This window comes from Helianthus annuus, chromosome 14 (assembly GCF_002127325.2).
Source record: "Helianthus annuus cultivar XRQ/B chromosome 14, HanXRQr2.0-SUNRISE, whole genome shotgun sequence".
In the NCBI taxonomy this organism is placed as follows: domain Eukaryota; kingdom Viridiplantae; phylum Streptophyta; class Magnoliopsida; order Asterales; family Asteraceae; genus Helianthus; species Helianthus annuus.
This window is the reverse complement of record NC_035446.2, coordinates 154,742,505-154,760,783: the sequence shown is the minus strand read 5'-3', so window position 1 is coordinate 154,760,783 and position 18,279 is coordinate 154,742,505. Positions and strand designations below refer to the sequence as shown.

At 38.8% G+C, this 18,279-nt stretch overlaps 1 long non-coding RNA gene across 3 annotated transcripts in view; it reads right to left on the bottom strand.

Moving 5' to 3' along the window:
* LOC110906130 overlaps positions 1-16,921 on the bottom strand; it is a 39,854-nt gene extending 22,933 nt beyond the window's left edge. For all 3 annotated transcript variants that reach the window (XR_002573684.2, XR_004879672.1, XR_004879671.1), the window contains exons 1-2: positions 16,354-16,921; positions 16,142-16,219 (exon numbers count right to left, since the gene is read on the bottom strand). This is a non-coding gene — a long non-coding RNA (uncharacterized LOC110906130). The remainder of the gene's footprint in view (positions 1-16,141; positions 16,220-16,353) is intronic.
* Positions 16,922-18,279: the final 1,358 nt, after the last annotated feature.

Genomic DNA, 18,279 nt, shown 5'->3' with positions numbered 1-18,279 from the left:
ATAAGAGCGATTACAATGGCAGTATCTTATTTTATATCTGGTCTTGCCACCCGTGTGACGATGGTCATACCACTATTGGGTCCAGTCACCCAATTAGTGACGTTTTGTCACTGCTAGGTCTTGTAGCCTAACCCCTGTTAGGGCTTATTGCCTAACCGTGAAAAATTAGTAATGTGCACAATACCCCACTAACCAGCGATCAAGATAACCACGACTTAATCCCTGTAATTATAACACTTTGAAAATACTTTGAAGTATTGTAAAACAGTTTGATAAAAAGAGAATGACTCACATTGCAGTTTTAACGGGCAAGGTATAAGCCTACTGATTAGCCTTGATTATCCTAATTCAAATAATAATGCATACACGCAAACAGGTTAGTGATCAATACAGCAGTTACGATAATTTCCCGAGATCAATTCTTACAATGAATGACCAAGTGCAATACTTCAACTCATTTATCAAAATGACAAACGACAAAGTATAGTACTTCAACTCGTGTATCGAATTATCGACAACGACAAAGTACAATGCTTCAACTCATTATCGAATTATCGACAACGACAAAGCATAGCCCAATGTGGGCAGCACTTAAACATTCTTTGGATATATTGATTTCGGACAATGAATCGTAATAGCGATCGAGTAATTACCCTGATTACGGCAGCACCTCGTGATCGTGTGTGTTTAATTGTAGTAAATAGTGTATAACTTCGTCTACGAAGTGAATTTCTTCGTCGAATTAACACCAGAGTGCAAGTGCCAGACCCCTCTATTTATACCCAAAATTGGTATCTCCCGCGTGTCGCGACAGAATTCGGGGAACCTTCCGCTACTCGCCTGGGAAGTCATTTTTAGGGTAGGGTAGGTACGTGTCCAACTAGCTCAGGTGAGTCGACAGTTTTTATAAATTCAATTTCGACAGCGTATTATATGGATAATCGTAAGCTAGGGTTTATCCCCCCTGAGTTTTAGGGGTCCTGATCCTGATTCCGATTGTTCTAAAAATTTTAGGGTTAGTGCAGAATTACTTGGGTTTCTCAATTAGGGTTTTCTTATGGACTAATTATCATCCTAATTATTAATTTTAATGAGAGTTGTTACATCCTCCCCACCTTAATAAAAATCTCGTCCTCGAGATTTACTAGAAATGATCCTACGTACCTTAGATTTAGCTTTCCTTTCTTACCGAATCTAATAACTCTTTTCCAAGGAGATTATTTTTGATAACATTTTGTCTCCAACTCGAACTCCAACATCTTTTGTTTATAATCGTCTCCAGTGATACTAAATATTGCAGTTGTATTTACTTAGGATTTTCTAATTCTTGTTGCTCAAATATGTATCTTAAATTCTTATGACCCATATAGATAGTAAACTTACCTCTTTTCAGATAATGTTTCCAAATCTTAAGGGTAAATTTATGGCTTCTAAATTTTAGATATAGAGGTGGAATTGCTTTCTTCGTGCTTTTGCAATTGCCTTGATGCATACACAATTACCTTTTTGTGTGGCATTATCATATCTCCGAATTCTAGCTTTGAGGCATTACCGTATACTTTTAAAACCTTCTGTTCCTTCTAGAATTGGGACCCTTGTTACTTTATACTGTAAAATTTTAAAGGCTTCTTTTGGTTTAGGTTCTTATTCAGTCTTAAACTGTTTTAGCTTAGTTTAGGGATATATCCTACCTAGAAAAATATTCCAAATAAACTGTCTACAGTATCTGTCTGAATTTACATAATTCCTAATTTCTCTTTAGGGATTGCGGAATCTTCCATTTAGTCATTTGCTGCTATCTTAGCAAGATCTAAGTGAATACCTTCAAGATTCACTATGTGTCTTAAGAATTGCACTTCTTAAAGTCAGAATTCACATTTTGAGAATTTAGGCATATGTAAATGCCTACAACAGTCCTCCTGACTTTTGGAAGTAAATAAGTATATTGTTTGATGAAAACAATTACAAATTTATCCAAATATGGTTTACATATTCTGTTTATCATGTCCATAAATGCTACTGGGGCATTTGTTAATCCGGAGAGCATGATTGTGAATTTGTATCGCTCATACCTAATCCTGAGAGCAGTTTTAGGTATGTTTTCTTCTTGTTCTTTCAAGTGATAATATCTAAAACACAAATCTATCGTACACAAATACCTAGTTTTCTAGAGTTGATCAAATAGATCATCAATCTTAGGTAATGGGTATCGATTCCTAATTATAACTTTAATTCCCTATAATTGATACACCTTCTCCTTGATCCGTCCTTTCTATTAACACGGAAGCTTTTATTATAGAGAATTCGAGCAAAATTAGTTTAGTTAACCAATCTATTCCTATAACATCAAATCTGGCTAATTTATTAAAAATTTACGTCTTATTAATTCAATATTCGCAAAATATTAACGAAATCTGTGTCATCTGTAGAAGTCAGCCTAAGGTTTGGTTAAAAGTAAATTAAGGATTTGGCAAAAAGGGAGTATTTGTAAAACTTTGGTTTGTACCAGAATCAAATAATACTTTTGCCTAATCGTCGGGAACTAAAACGTACCAACTAGGATGTCAGGAATTAGTTCAGCTTCCTGAGTAGTCAATTGAAAAGTTCTTGCGTTTCTCTTGGCAGTCCCTTCTGCAGGTTTCGCCTTTTCGTTTGCTGGGTTGCCTAATTTCGGGCAGTTCGTTCTGTAATGTCCGGCTTCTCCACAATTGTAACAGGTTATTGCCTTCTTTTTCCTGCAATCCTCTTCCCGATGTCCTGGAATTTTGCAGAAATTGCAGCATCCTTTGCATTTTCCAAAATGCTTTCCCTTGCAGGTATCGCAAAATGGAATAGTAGGAAATCGCTCATTTCCTCTTTTCCTGAGATGGTTATTACTACCTATGTGAAATTCTTGGGAAATTTTCTGGGCTAAATCTTTCCTCCTATTTTCTTCCCGAGTGCGTACCAGTCCATCAGTTAGAGTGTTGGCTAATTCTACCGCATCGTCAATTGTACGAGGTCTCGCGGCTTTAACAATGTCACGAATTTCACTAATCAATCCCCAAATATAGCGAGATATAAGTACCGGTTCTGGCGAAGCCAGAGTAGGTACAATTCTGGCATACTCAAAGAATTTTGAAGTATACCCTCGACAATCTACATCTACCATTCGGTGACTTAAAAACTTATTTGCCATTTGCTCTTTCTCATATTCGGGACAAAATTTTCTTTCTATTAATTGCTTAAACTCTTCCCAACCCATGGCATAGGCTACGTCACTTCCTTTGGCTTGTAACACTGTATTCCACCATTCTAACGCTTCTTCCTTGAAAAGGTGCGAAGCATACATAACCTTATCTTCCTCAACACATTTGCTTATTCTGATCACTGCCTCGGTTTTTTCTAACCAACGCAGTGCCGCAGTTGCCCCTTCATTGCCTGCGAATTCTACAGGTTTACAGGCAAGGAACTCCTTATAAGTGCAACCAGGTGTTGCAGCTTTCCTTTTCTTAGGAAGCGGAGCTTGTCGCGGTTCTTTATCATGATTAACATGATCATTACCTCCGTTTACGCTATTACTGAAATTATCTTCAGAAATACATTTGCTAGGAATGATTTGCTGTGGTTCTACGGGATTTTTAACAGCAGCAACAATTGCTGGAATAGCGTTGGCTATCCCTTGAGCAATTATTGTTGGAATAGTGTTGGCGATCCCTTGAGCAACGATATTTTCTATATCCTGCCTAGTCATATATTGACCCCCTGACTGTTGCTCAGATTGATTACCCTCGTTAACTGGTTCGTTATTAGCGTTTTCCATTGGATAACTGATTTATAGATAAATAATTAGTATACAAGAAATAATCCAATGTTACCCTTAATTGCACATAATCACGTGAACCCAATTCTGTAAATTTTCTAAGTTTTTCATTATATCATGCTTCTATATACATCCGTTTTATTTTACACATACTGATTTTACTTATTACTATTACATAATCGTAATTTCATAATTCCTTTATCCTTTTGTTAGATAATAGTCTAGTAACGGTGTTTCCTTGGATCGTAATTCCAGGAGATTTGTTTCCCAATCTCTTGGATCCTATTTCCAATATTCATTAGTTCTTGATCCAAGTAGTGAAGTCTAGTTGTATTCTCGTTACTCTTTGGTGGATTTGGTAAAGGTTCTAGATTGAACTGAGGAAAAAGCTTATAGGGATTGTTCTGTAACTGTATTTCATGAGTCAACCATTCGTCTATGTCGAAAGGTCGCGAATGTACTGAAAGGTTTGGAATAGCTGGTTCTAAGTTCATTGATAGTTGTGTTTCATTAATATTCTTGATAGTACTATAGTCTGTTAATGTAAGGTCTAATTCTTCTTGAGATGGTAACCCTTTAATTTGCCTAGAGCTTTCCCCAATGTCTATTTTCTTGGGCTTGGGTTTCTTGAGAGGTGAAGCATCAAATTCTATAGGTTCTTCTCTATCTGGTATATATCTATTGAAATCTCTGGAAACTTCTACTCTTACTGGATAGAGATTTAAATTCTGAAGGCATCAGACAAATCACTCATGCTGTTTAAAAATACACACACAATTTATTAAATCAGAATTTATAACAGATTTTGATTTTATCTACCAGAACAACTAGAATTTAAAGCAACCTATGTTTTATTTATAAGTTTATTTATTTACGGAATAAAGCTTCTAAACTGCAGATAATGAAAGTACTAAAACTTTGGTTCAAATTTATTTAAAAATTTGTATTCATTGCTACGTTGACTAGTATATAAAGATCTGTCCATACTGTATACAATTAGTCAGATAATGAAACACATAATCACAGAATAGCAATTCATAAAATTAAGTATTTTCTAAATATTTGATAGGCTTAAATCAGTGGCTTGATTAGTGGCTCTGATACCACCTCTTTCCTGTCACGGCCCCCGCCCCCGGTTTGACCCGGATCAGGAGCCGCGGGACAGGAAACACGCGGTAGTCATGTTTACAGCGGAAGTCTTAACAGGATCGTTTAAAATTTGAAAATGCCCGAGTATTATTTATTTACATTTCGGGATAAACCCCGTAAATTTCATCATTTCATTATTTTACAAACATGTTTATTTATTTTATATGAGCCACTACTTCAAGCTTGATGGTGCTCCGTAGCACGTGTACTGAATTCACAGTATGTCACCTGAAACATGTTGTAAAAAGGTTTTGTCAGCGGGGAAATACTGAGTGAATCATTCAGTTTGCTAAAACGACACATAGTTATTAATTACAGCATAAGAGCGATTACAATGGCAGTATCTTATTTTATATCTGGTCTTGCCACCCGTGTGACGATGGTCATACCACTATTGGGTCCAGTCACCCAATTAGTGACGTTTTGTCACTGCTAGGTCTTGTAGCCTAACCCCTGTTAGGGCTTATTGCCTAACCGTGAAAAATTAGTAATGTGCACAATACCCCACTAACCAGCGATCAAGATAACCACGACTTAATCCCTGTAATTATAACACTTTGAAAATACTTTGAAGTATTGTAAAACAGTTTGATAAAAAGAGAATGACTCACATTGCAGTTTTAACGGGCAAGGTATAAGCCTACTGATTAGCCTTGATTATCCTAATTCAAATAATAATGCATACACGCAAACAGGTTAGTGATCAATACAGCAGTTACGATAATTTCCCGAGATCAATTCTTACAATGAATGACCAAGTGCAATACTTCAACTCATTTATCAAAATGACAAACGACAAAGTATAGTACTTCAACTCGTGTATCGAATTATCGACAACGACAAAGTACAATGCTTCAACTCATTATCGAATTATCGACAACGACAAAGCATAGCCCAATGTGGGCAGCACTTAAACATTCTTTGGATATATTGATTTCGGACAATGAATCGTAATAGCGATCGAGTAATTACCCTGATTACGGCAGCACCTCGTGATCGTGTGTGTTTAATTGTAGTAAATAGTGTATAACTTCGTCTACGAAGTGAATTTCTTCGTCGAATTAACACCAGAGTGCAAGTGCCAGACCCCTCTATTTATACCCAAAATTGGTATCTCCCGCGTGTCGCGACAGAATTCGGGGAACCTTCCGCTACTCGCCTGGGAAGTCATTTTTAGGGTAGGGTAGGTACGTGTCCAACTAGCTCAGGTGAGTCGACAGTTTTTATAAATTCAATTTCGACAGCGTATTATATGGATAATCGTAAGCTAGGGTTTATCCCCCCTGAGTTTTAGGGGTCCTGATCCTGATTCCGATTGTTCTAAAAATTTTAGGGTTAGTGCAGAATTACTTGGGTTTCTCAATTAGGGTTTTCTTATGGACTAATTATCATCCTAATTATTAATTTTAATGAGAGTTGTTACAGCTGTGTTGGAAGCTAATTATCCTAATGAAAAGTTAGGAGTAACTAAGGAGCAGTTGACTCTTAGCAAGGATGGAATCCTTAGACTGAACGGACGTATATGGGTTCCGATTTATGGAGGGCTACGAGATGTTATCCTCCAGGAAGCCCATAGTTCCAAATATTCGGTCCATCCTGGAGCCGACAAAATGTATCATGACTTAAAGGCAAACTATTGGTGGATAGGCTTGAAAAAGTCTGTGGCCGCCCATGTAGCAAAGTGCTTGACTTGTGCTCAAGTCAAAGCCGAGCACCAAAAGCCGTCTGGCTTACTACAACAGCCTGAGCTTTTCGCGTGGAAGTGGGAATGTGTAACTATGGATTTTATTACCAAGTTACCGAAAACCAGGAAGGGAAACGACACGATATGGGTCATAGTCGATAGGCTGACTAAATCAGCTCATTTCTTACCCATCAAGGAGACGTATAGCTCCGATATGTTAGCCCAACTGTATGTTGATAAGATTGTAGCCTTACACGGCATACCTGTGTCTATTATCTCCGACAGGGATACTAGATACACGTCACATTTCTGGAAGAGTTTCCAGCAATCTTTAGGTACGCGTTTGAACTTCAGTACGGCTTACCATCCACAGACGGACGGTCAAAGTGAGCGTACTATACAGACGTTAAAAGACATGCTTCGTGCATGTGCGATCGATTTAGGTGGTAACTGGGATAAGAATCTACCCCTAATCGAATTCTCCTACAATAATAGCTACCATACCAGCATAAAGGTTGCGCCTTTCGAGGCATTATACGGTAGGAAATGTAGATCGCCTGTTTGTTGGGCGGAAGTAGGAGAGGTCCAATTATCGGGACCAGAGATAGTTTTCCAGACAACGGACAAGATTGTCCAGATACGGGAACGTCTCAAGGCTGCCCGTGATAGGCAGAAAAGCTACGCTGATCCGAAGCGTAAGGACCTTCACTTTGATGTAGGTGAAAAGGTGTTGCTTAAGGTGTCGCCCTGGAAAGGGGTGATGCGTTTCGGCAAGAAGGGCAAGCTGAGTCCGAGGTACATAGGACCTTTTGAGGTCATTGAACGTGTCGGGTCAGTTGCCTATAAGTTGAACTTGCCTGAAGAGCTCAATGGAATTCACAATGTGTTCCACATCTGCAATCTCAAAAAGTGCTTCGCCGATGAATCATTGGTGATTCCACACACGGATGTGCATATAGATGAGAGCTTAAAGTTTGTAGAAAAACCTTTGTCGATTGAAGATCGACAGGTGAAGAAGCTTCGAAGAAAGCACGTACCGATTGTAAAAGTCAAATGGGATGCTCGTAGAGGTCCCGAATACACGTGGGAAGTCGAAGCCACAATGAAAGAAAAATACCCTTATTTATTTGAGTAAATCTCGGGTCGAGATTTATTTTAAGGGGGTGAGGATGTAACACCTCGAATTTTTGTGTCCAATAATGTGTTAACACGTGTCATTTGATTACACGTGGCATTGATATTAAATAAAGGACTAATATTGACAAACCTTGAAAGTATATAAATTCGAGGGTTATAAATGTCAATCAAGGGTAAATATACTGTATAGTAACCCTAAATAATGCTTGTACCTTCAAACGAATAAATCATAGATCGTACGGAAGTGAAACGCGGAAGAAAGTGAGAGATTACAAGCTACAGGGGTTAACCGTGCCAACATGTTTAATTATACCTCTGAGTGACCCTTTAACGTTCCCAAGGCTTTGTAACAGTATTATACGCTCACTAGAATATACTGTATAAATTCCGCGAAGTTCCGTTTTAAAACGAGAAAGTTATGATCGAATTCGTATGAGAAGGGATAAAAGCGTCAACAATGAAAGTTAAGGCTTTCTGAATAATTAATAAACTAACCGGGGACTTAACAACGCGGGTAAATAACACGAGGTCCTTAGTTGTAATTAACCGAGGGCCAAACCGCAAAGTTACCCCTTCAAACCCGAAAGGTCAGGTTAATAATTACGAAAGATTTCGTTATTAATTACCAGGATTTCGTAATGATTATAAAAGATTTTAAAAACCTGAAAAACAGGCCTCTCGCGACCCGCATTAGAGTTTGGGTTAAGTGAAAGCGGGCCGCGAGCCATCTAAGATACGCGCCTGATTTTAAACCTCAGGCGGCCCGCGTTCAAATGCATGGAAAACTTCCATGCGGGCCGCATTGGACGCCCAGATGCAGAAAACTTGGATTTTCTTGCCTTTTGAGCTTGTGAACGATCAAACATCAATAAATGAGGCATGGGCACCCTATACTCGACCCATAGCTCTATGGGACACCTGCCCATCATCCATGATCAGTTGTAGGTGTTGTGTAATGATCTTGAGTGCCTTGTTTCACTATAAATAGCCATCCTTGGTTCATAACTTTCATCACAACTCAAAACACTCAACTGATCATTCTAAGAAGCTCTCAAGCATTCTTCTCTGCTCTCTAAGCAAGACACAACTTCTGTAAGTCGTTCACATCCATTGTGGTCTTGTATTTCCATAGATTTAGCTTATAAACCAAACCGTCGTAACTAACGGTTGTCATAGCGATAATTCACAAATGGTCCAGTGAATTGTCGGATCAAAGGTAGTTATGAGTTGGTATTTATGTGGGTAATAAACCCCTAAAAGGGTTCCCTCTGATCACCACTCTAACTATGTCAAATGTCGAGTCAAACGTGCACTTAAAAAGTCAACAGAAAGCTATTTTGCCGTTTTGTACATAATCTGTAATGTATATGCTATGAAACCTGTTTTGGCACTCATAAAACATGATATTAAGTATATCAACTTGTTTACGCTCGTTTGAATCGACCATTTGCTACATTGACCCGGTTCGGAGCCGAATGTCGCAAAAGTTTGACTTTTGCTTTGACTTCAGTTTTGACCCATTTTAGTGAGGTATAGATATGCCTTAGGACTCTCTTAGGACCAGGTTACATGGTGATATAAGCCTCTGTGACCGGTTCATGATTTGTCCGAGTCTTTTACGCATTTCCGTTAATCGCCTAAAAGTTGACCGTACCGGCCTTTATAAAATAAAACGAGTATTTCGGACACATGAAGGGACCATAACCTTGCTTATTAAATTATAAGCATGTCCTTAAAGTTTCACGTCAATCCGAGGTCTAGAATGAGAGTTATGCTAAATAGCGCAATTATAAGAAACTTTTGTAATAAACGGCGCAATTAGCATAACACCCATCTAAACCAAGATTTCGTCTCCAAAACTTTTACCCACTGTAGTAAAATAATATTTTTGGAATTTTAAAGATTTTTAATAATTTTTACCTTGCTCATAACCTGCGGTTATGGCTACGGTTCGGTAAATACCGTATATACCCTTTTCGGCCAAAACTTGAGTTCTACAAGGTCTTTTGACCCGATTCCAGTTGCCATTGATTTTAAATAATAAATAAAGTATTTTAGACTTTACAAACTGATCGGGAAACTCAGATTTCCTGTAGAACTCGAAAAGCCCTTTAAAAGTCTTTAAAATGACCGAAAAGCCCCTACGGGGCATAATATTAACTTAAACTCGTTACGGGCGTCACGGAAGGTATCCTACTGATACCACAACCTCTTTAAGGCATATTGACTTAGGAAATAAGCGTAAGACTCTCATGGTTAACCGTTTCGCCTATTGCGCGCACGGTTCGGCTTATGAAACTAGTTTTCGTAAATTAGCTGATACGGGTCAAATTATATTATTTGGACCCCAAAATCCAGAGTGTGAACCTTAAACCTATATAAAACAAGTCTCTGAACTTGTTGGGGGCATAATCACACTCCATTCTCGGTTTTCGCCTTTTCGCGCAATTAAACCATATTTATATTCCGGAACCAACCGGTCTAGGCTACGGCCAATATAAAGACCTGTTAGGATTCTAAGAGGTTAATTAAAACCTTCGTTCCAGATTAGGAGCCCAGTAAAAGCTATCGGTGATTTAATCAAATTAAGGAATAATACTTGCAAAGGTAAATACTTTTAACTTATTTCCCCTATATGGGCTTGGGATACGGTATAATATTTACCGCTTGATTGAGCATCATATCTTCCATCGCTTAGGTGGTTAATTAAATATTATGATCGGCTTATTTAAACAGTTTTGTTTCTTAAAAGCCTTTGGGGGGTTAATGACCGTTGTCCCGGATATCCTTGGCATCATTTTACGAAATGGCCACGACCATCGACATCCCGGTGTAGGCGTACACCCGGTATATATTGTCGACATTTAATTAAAAGACGTAGCCGTTGGTTTCTATACTACGGTTTTACGCAATGTGGTGTGTCTATTAATCTTTAACCCGACACGATCCGGGCTACTGAACGCATAAAAGAACATGTAATACGTTCACAAGATTTTAATAATTTTCCCAAGTTATGAAAGAATTTGTGCCTTGTGCATTCAAATCAATTTTAAATAAACATTTTCAAATGTGTCAGTTGAATGCATTTACCAGTGTAAACTGACGTATTTTTCCCCAAAAAGATTAAGTGCAGGTACTATACGAAATTGGCTGGTATTAGCTTCCTAAGCATCACGAATAGTCTCGCAAACTCGATGCCGAATCTGAATGAACAATATTTTATTATTTTGATCCACTGTGGATACATTCGACTTCTGTAATACATTTGATATTACAACCAGGGGTTGAAGTATATATTTATCTTTAAGCTTCCGCTGTGCATTTATATAATTGTGTGGTTTGACTATATTGTTGCCAACTACGTCACGGTAATCCCCCGCCGGGCCCACCGGTGATACACGTGGAAATCGGGGTGTGACAACCCAGTTGGGATCCTCCGTAAAGTTATAACCTGTGGGGATCGTCTGCTCGAAGGGATTGTATGCTGCCGCGCTAGTATAAGCAGGGATTGGGTCTCCGAAATCCTGTGGTGGTGGTGGCGCGATTGGCGCAGAAGTTACTTCTGAGACGGGATGTGAAGATTCTCCCATCTCTGGTTTTTCATGAAGTGGCGAGTACCGGCTGCCACCTGAATGTGGAGGGGTGCCGATGCGCACTCCCCCTCGTGCGGAAATTCGTGCGTTCGTTTGTCTTCGCCTCGGAGGCGGGGGAGGCAAAACCGGAGGTGGTGGCAGCGGTGGAGTGACCTCGACAAGTCGGGAATCCTCAGAAGGATTCTGCTGCTGCTGTGGCTGCTGTTGCTGGGGGTGCAAGGGAGAGCTGTGTTGCGGCTGGTGCAGGGGAGAGTTATGGTAACTAGGGGTAAATACCCAGTCATACTGCCTGAATCTCTCCTCAAAGCTGTCGGGACCATTGTATGGTGATCCCACAAATGGTGACCCATCAGAAATCTCGATAGGGTGGTTCGGAGTTCCAGATGGTGGCATTGAGGGATCGGTATCTTCATCGACATCCATCGCATTGCCACCAGGAAAATGGTCTTCTGGTCCTAGTGGGTTAAAACCCATAGGCACATCAAGGTAGTCAGCGGGGTTGTACAGGCCTTGGAAAACAGGTGATGGGTGGTCAAAGGGTGATTGGTGTCCTTGGAGAGGAATATAGGACTGGTGAGAGTTGTGGGGCTCATTTTCTGATTGAGGCCCAAAGGAGTGTGGGATAGAAGGTGAGGTACTCAGTGAAACCGAGTGCCTTGCGGGTTCAGTAAAAGACCTCCACAGATTTTGAGTATCTGTGTTATGGGAGCCTGAAGGTGTTCGCCTGTGCGAAGGTCCGGCTTCATGGTCGTTTGGGGCTGCATATGCTCCTTGTCCCCTTCCTCTTCCTCTCATACGCGGCGGCATTTGTGAACCTGTCAAAAATCAAACAAGTGACACAACAAAATATATTTAAGACAAAGTTAGAAAATAAAACAAATTTTTGGATATTTCCTAAGTTCTTTGTCTAGACTCGAGAATCGAGGAATGTGCAATTGTGTAACTGAGATTAAACACAAAAAGCTAGTGTTTAATTCACTCAGAGTCGGCTCTGATACCAACCTGTCACACCCCTAATTTCCACGTGTCACCGGTGGGCCCGGTGGGGAGTATAATGACGTAGTTGGCATCATCATAGACAAACAACACAATATATAAATGCACACCGGAAGCAAAGATAGATTCATTTCAACTTTAATAGAGTGTAATATCAAATATCACTAATAGTTGAAACGGATCCACAGGCGGATCAAAATAAAATAAGATATTGTTCAACAGATTTATTGTCATCCAAGCTTGCGAGACTTATTGTGGACGCTCTAGAAGACAGCCAGCCTATTACGTGTAGTACCTGCACTTAACCTTTTGGGAAAATACGTCAGTTTACACTGGTAAATACAATTTAACTGACTCATTTTGAAAAGGTTGAAAATTGATTTGAATGCTCAAGGCACAAAACATTTTTATAACTTGGGATAATTATTTATTATAATCTTGTGAACGAATTACATGTTACTTGTGCGTTCAGTAGCCCGGATCTTGTCCGGGTTAAAGATCAATAGACACACCACAATAATGAGTTATACACTGACAGGTGTACGCCTACACCTCGTGCTCTGGTCGTGGCCATCTCGTAAGATGATGCCAAGGATATCCGGGACATGGTCATTAATCCCCCAAAGGCTTAAAGTAAACAAGACTATTTAAACGAGCCGATCAAATTATTCAATTAACCACCCAAGGATGTAAGATTTGATGCTCGATCAAGCGGTATTCTATATACCGTAACCCAAGCCCGTATAGGGAAAATAAGTTAAAAGTATTTACCTTGGTAAGTATAAATCACAACTAGCAAGTGAAGGTAGCTTTTACTGGTTCTTCTATTCTGGAACAAAGGTTTATAATAACCTATTAGATTCCTAACGGATCTTTATTTAAGCCTAAGCTTAGACCGGTTAGTTTTAAGGACGATACGGTTCAAACGCACGATTAAGCGAAGACCGGATAGAACGTGATTTAGACCCGACAAGTTTGAATACTTGTATAATATGGGTATGCTAAATACATTCTGGATTTTGAGACAAAAATGATAATATTTGACCCGTTTCGGTCAATTTATGCAAACTAGTTACATAAACCGAACCGAACGCTAAAAGAGCGTTACGGGTAACCATAAGAGTCATATGCAAGTTTCCTGAGATAATATGCCTTAAATATGTTATACTATAAGTAAGATATCTTCTATTATGCCCCATACGAAATTTAACTCAATTTACACCTCATAAGGGCATTTTGGTCATTTAAAAGATTATAAAAGAGTTAAATTTGTAATCTGAGTTACAGGTCTGATTTACACAGCAAATACACTTAATTTAATATGTTATAACAGTAGGTTATGACCCGTATGTGAAACTTATCATTTAAAACCAAACTATGCCCCTTAGGGGTATTTTGGTAATTTCACAAGGGCTCAAACGATCAAAACTGGAAACCTGAGTTCAAAAACTTGTGCTTACTGTTATTATATAAAAATATACTAGAAACATCAGTAGGTATTAACCTTATATGTTTAATATGATTATAGTACATACTATGCGTTAAATATGCTTAAAAAGCCGATTTGGAGCCATTTCCGGGTTTTTAAAAGAAAGCTGAGATTTTTATAATTCCCGAAGGCTCAAATTATTTTATTTAACAAATAAAATCAGTAGAAAAAGGTTTGGGGTCAAAAGGATTTGTAGAATTCATTTTATGGCCAAAAAGGGCAAAATCGGTATTAACCGAATTAAACTTAGAGACCTATGTTATGCTCAGCCAAAAATTAAATAAAAATCATCAAAAATCCCAAAATATTATATTACATCAGTGGGTAAAAAGTTTTATATCAAAAAGTGGGTTTAAATAGGCTATACGCTAATTACGCCGTTTACTTAACATAAAGCTTTCAAATTACGATATTGAGCATAACTCATAATCTAGACCTCAAACTGATATCAAATTTTAAGTGCAAGCTTATAAATCAGTAACAAACGTTTCTACTCTTTCACTTTTTCAAAAATCGCGTTTTATAGCAAAAAGGGCATAATAGTCAACTTTTAAACATAAATCGGAAACATGCATATGCATCGGATGAGTATTGAACCAAGTTGTAAAATCTCAGAGAGTTGTACATATATGAAATTGGTTCAAAATAAACTCTAAGGCAGATCTCAAACATGCATGCACGGATCAGAATTGAGAGTCAAAGAAAAAGTCAATTTATGAGACTTTCGGTTCCGATCCGGGTTTAAACTGAAAATTGTCGAGATGAACTTGTTGAGACACATTCTTACATTGATTACCAAGTTATTTTAATGATCAAATAGGTTGCATGTACCCTACATTGCTAATCATGCTTAAATTTGCAAATACACATTCTGTTGACTTTTTGAAACAAGCTTTGACTCGATAATTATCATATTTAGAGTGGGAATCTGAAAATACCCTTTTAAGGGTTTGTTACCCACATAAATACCAACTTGTAGGTACTTTCAATTCGAGAAATGACTGAGCCATTTTCGATTAATCATGAAGTCAAACTAAATTTACGATGGATTAACTTTCGGTTAATAAACTAAGCTAGAACGAATTAGGGAAGGGTATGAATAGTTACAAGAGTCCTAATAACAAGTAGGAAGCCCTATGAACCCTTGTTGATGACCAGAGAGCTCCAGAATTGATCTTGTGAATTTTTGTAACTACAAGTGTTGAATGTTTGTAAGCTTCAAGACCCTTTTATGCCAACTTTGATCTCATTAGAGGGTGCCACAATAGTCTAGGGATGTTGTAAGATGGATCCAAGTGCCCCTAGCTGCATGTAATACTATTGGTGAGGCTCTGGAGTGGACAACAGCTGTAAACAACTCGAAATCAGGCCTGAAACTGGCACCTGGCCATTTTCTGTCACTGGGCAGGTCTCGCGGCCCGCTTAAGGACCCCAGGCGGGCCGCCTGGCTTCTTCTGATCCACAAAAACCTCTTAAATGTTGATGTTTTGGTCCTTGGTCCTTTGTTACGTGGTTTTTGCTATTTGTCTTGCACATTAGACCCTCAAATATGATTTTTAAGAGCCTTGGGACATTTACAAACATGGTAAAGTCCTTGGTTAACTTTGTGCTTACCCGAAAAGTCACGAATTTCAACGTTGACGCATTTAACCCTTCGCGCACGGTTTTGATCATAACTTTCTCATACGATAACGAAACTTCATGAAATTTTTACCACATATTCTAGTGAGTATATTTTATCATTACAAAGCTTCGGGTTTGCCAAAAGATCACTCAGAGGTATACATTCAACATGTTGACACAATTAGCCCCTGTAGTTTGCAATTCCTCACTTTCTTTCATTTTCCGGTTTGTATGATCCATGATATATCCGTTTAGGATTATAAACACCATGTAGGGTTATTGTAGAGCCTATTTTTCCATTGTTGACACTTTGGACCCTTATATTCCCATAGTTTCACTGTTTGTCAATTTTAGTCCCTCTAAAGTATGTTTTCACATATCCAAAGCCTATGCCACGTGTCAATGCAAAATTGGACGTAAATTTCCGAGGTGTTACAAGGCATCACAATGACTTCTCCAAAATCAATCACCGGTTCATTCTTGATTCTTACCAACCAATCCAAAGTTTATTCAGAATGCTAAAAATCTTTTAAATAGTTATACTTTAAAAAATTAACTTGTAATCGTAAGTAAACATCTATTTTAACTTATTATTCAACACGTCCATATCGTCACTTTACAACATGAACACAATAACGTATAGTGACCCATGCTCACTCACTACTCACCTTTAAATTAGGATTGGCCGCACAGCCCTTCTCGGTAGCCATCTTGATCAATTGACCCACCACTTTTTGGTAAAGAACCTATGAATCATCAAATTATATTTGTGTCAATAACATTTACTCAGAATATCCACAATCTGTACGTTATTCATTTTGGTTATTGGCTCAACCTTTTTTCTTTGTGACAGTTGTTTCAAATCATCATCTATACTTACCCGAACGTCATCAGAGTGAGATCGTTGTTCTGAATGTAAAGAACTCGGCTTCTTTTGCAATCTCATCAGCGATTAGCGTAACCCAGGGAACCTCGATCATGGTGACCACCTTATACTCAAATGTCAACCGCATATGAGTGAGATCGTTGTGCATATCAATGATCCGTGCTCAGAATCCTCAATCGCCGACCGATTTAGTCACATAACCCTAATAACAACACGGCCCCACCGTTATCGTATCGATTTAGGGCAATCACGTCGGTGGTGAGTGGTGGATAATTGGATATCAAGAAATATTGGTCGATTTAGGTGAGCGGCAGCCGTCGAGACTTGAGGCTAACGTGGCTACTGGTTACCACCATAACCCTTGTCGTTCAGGTTCGGCGTGCAACACCGTTACCACGGTCGACCACCGACTTGCACGGCCGTACACCGACTACCAGCGGAAGAGTTCTCCCTGCTCTCTATCTCTCTCTTGGTCGATCGCATGTGTGTGGGGTGTAAGAATGTAACTGGTTGTAGATCAAAGAAACATACAAAAGAGAGAATCAACGGTGGTGGGCGAGGAAAAGAGGAGGAAAAAAACCTTGTACAACTCTTTATGTAGAGAATACAACCATTAATGCCTAAGAATGTTGCTAATTTATAATATATAATGTGTCGTTTTAAGTAAAATGAATGATTCACTCAGTATTTCCCCGCTGACAAAACCTTAAACATGTTTCAGGTGATCTGTTGTGATCCAGGAAAAGTGTCGTGAAGCACTACAAGCTTAAGGAAGTGGCTCAAAATAAATAAATAAAGAAACATGTTTTGTAAAATAAAGATTTCCCAAGTGAAATCACTTTATTGTAAATTACAGGGTTTTATCCCTAATTTATGTAATAAAGTAAATGGGCATTTTAAAGTATTAAAAGATCCTGTATTAAAGACTTCCGCTGTCACCTAAATTAAAATACCACGGGATTCCTGTCCCGCGGCTCTGGACCGGGTCAAACCAGGGCTAGGGTCGTGACACTAGGTTCAAAGACACCCAGGCAGATATAAAAGCCATCAAGGCTCACTTGCTGAACACCACTAGCACTGCTCCTCCCTCTATCATCTTTGTGGACAACCCACCACCAAATGATGCCAAAAAGGGGGAGAAAATAAGGCAGTTGAAGAAAAAGGGATATGAAGATGGTCTGTACATTGCACTAGATAATTCAAGTATGCTTGCAGACATCCCTTTGCCAGATGGTTCCAAAAAGGTTAATGTAACCTTAAATGCCATTGCTGATGCAAAAGAAATGGTGAAAAAGGATATGGAGGCAAAGGATAAAGCAAGGTTTGAACAGGAGAAGAGAGTTTTTATGGAGATGAATGAGCAGGGTACTTCTGAGTCAAAGGTGTCACACCCCGATTTCCACGTGTCACCGGTGGGCCCGGTGTGGGGTACAGTGACGTAGTTGGCATCGTCATAGACAATCAACACAATATAATAATGCACAGCGGAAGCAGAATAGATACATTTCAACTTTAAATAAAGTGCAATAATAAATATCACAGTAGTTGAAACGGATCCACAGGCGGATCAAACAAAATAAGAATAAATAGTTCAACAGATATTTGTCGTCCGAGCTTGCGAGACTATAGTGGACGCTCTTAGGAAACAGCCAGCCTATTTTCGTATAGTACCTGCACTTAACCTTTTGGGAAAAATACGTCAGTTTACACTGGTAAATACAAATCGACTGACTCATTTTGAAAATGATTGAAAATTGATTTAAATGCACAAGGCATAAATATTTTTATTAACTTGGGATAATTATATAATATAAACTTGTGAACGATTTACATGCACTCGTATCTTTGGTGGCCCGGGATCTGCTGTCCGGGCTAAGAATTAAATGACACACCACATTAAAGAGTTATACACGCCGAGTG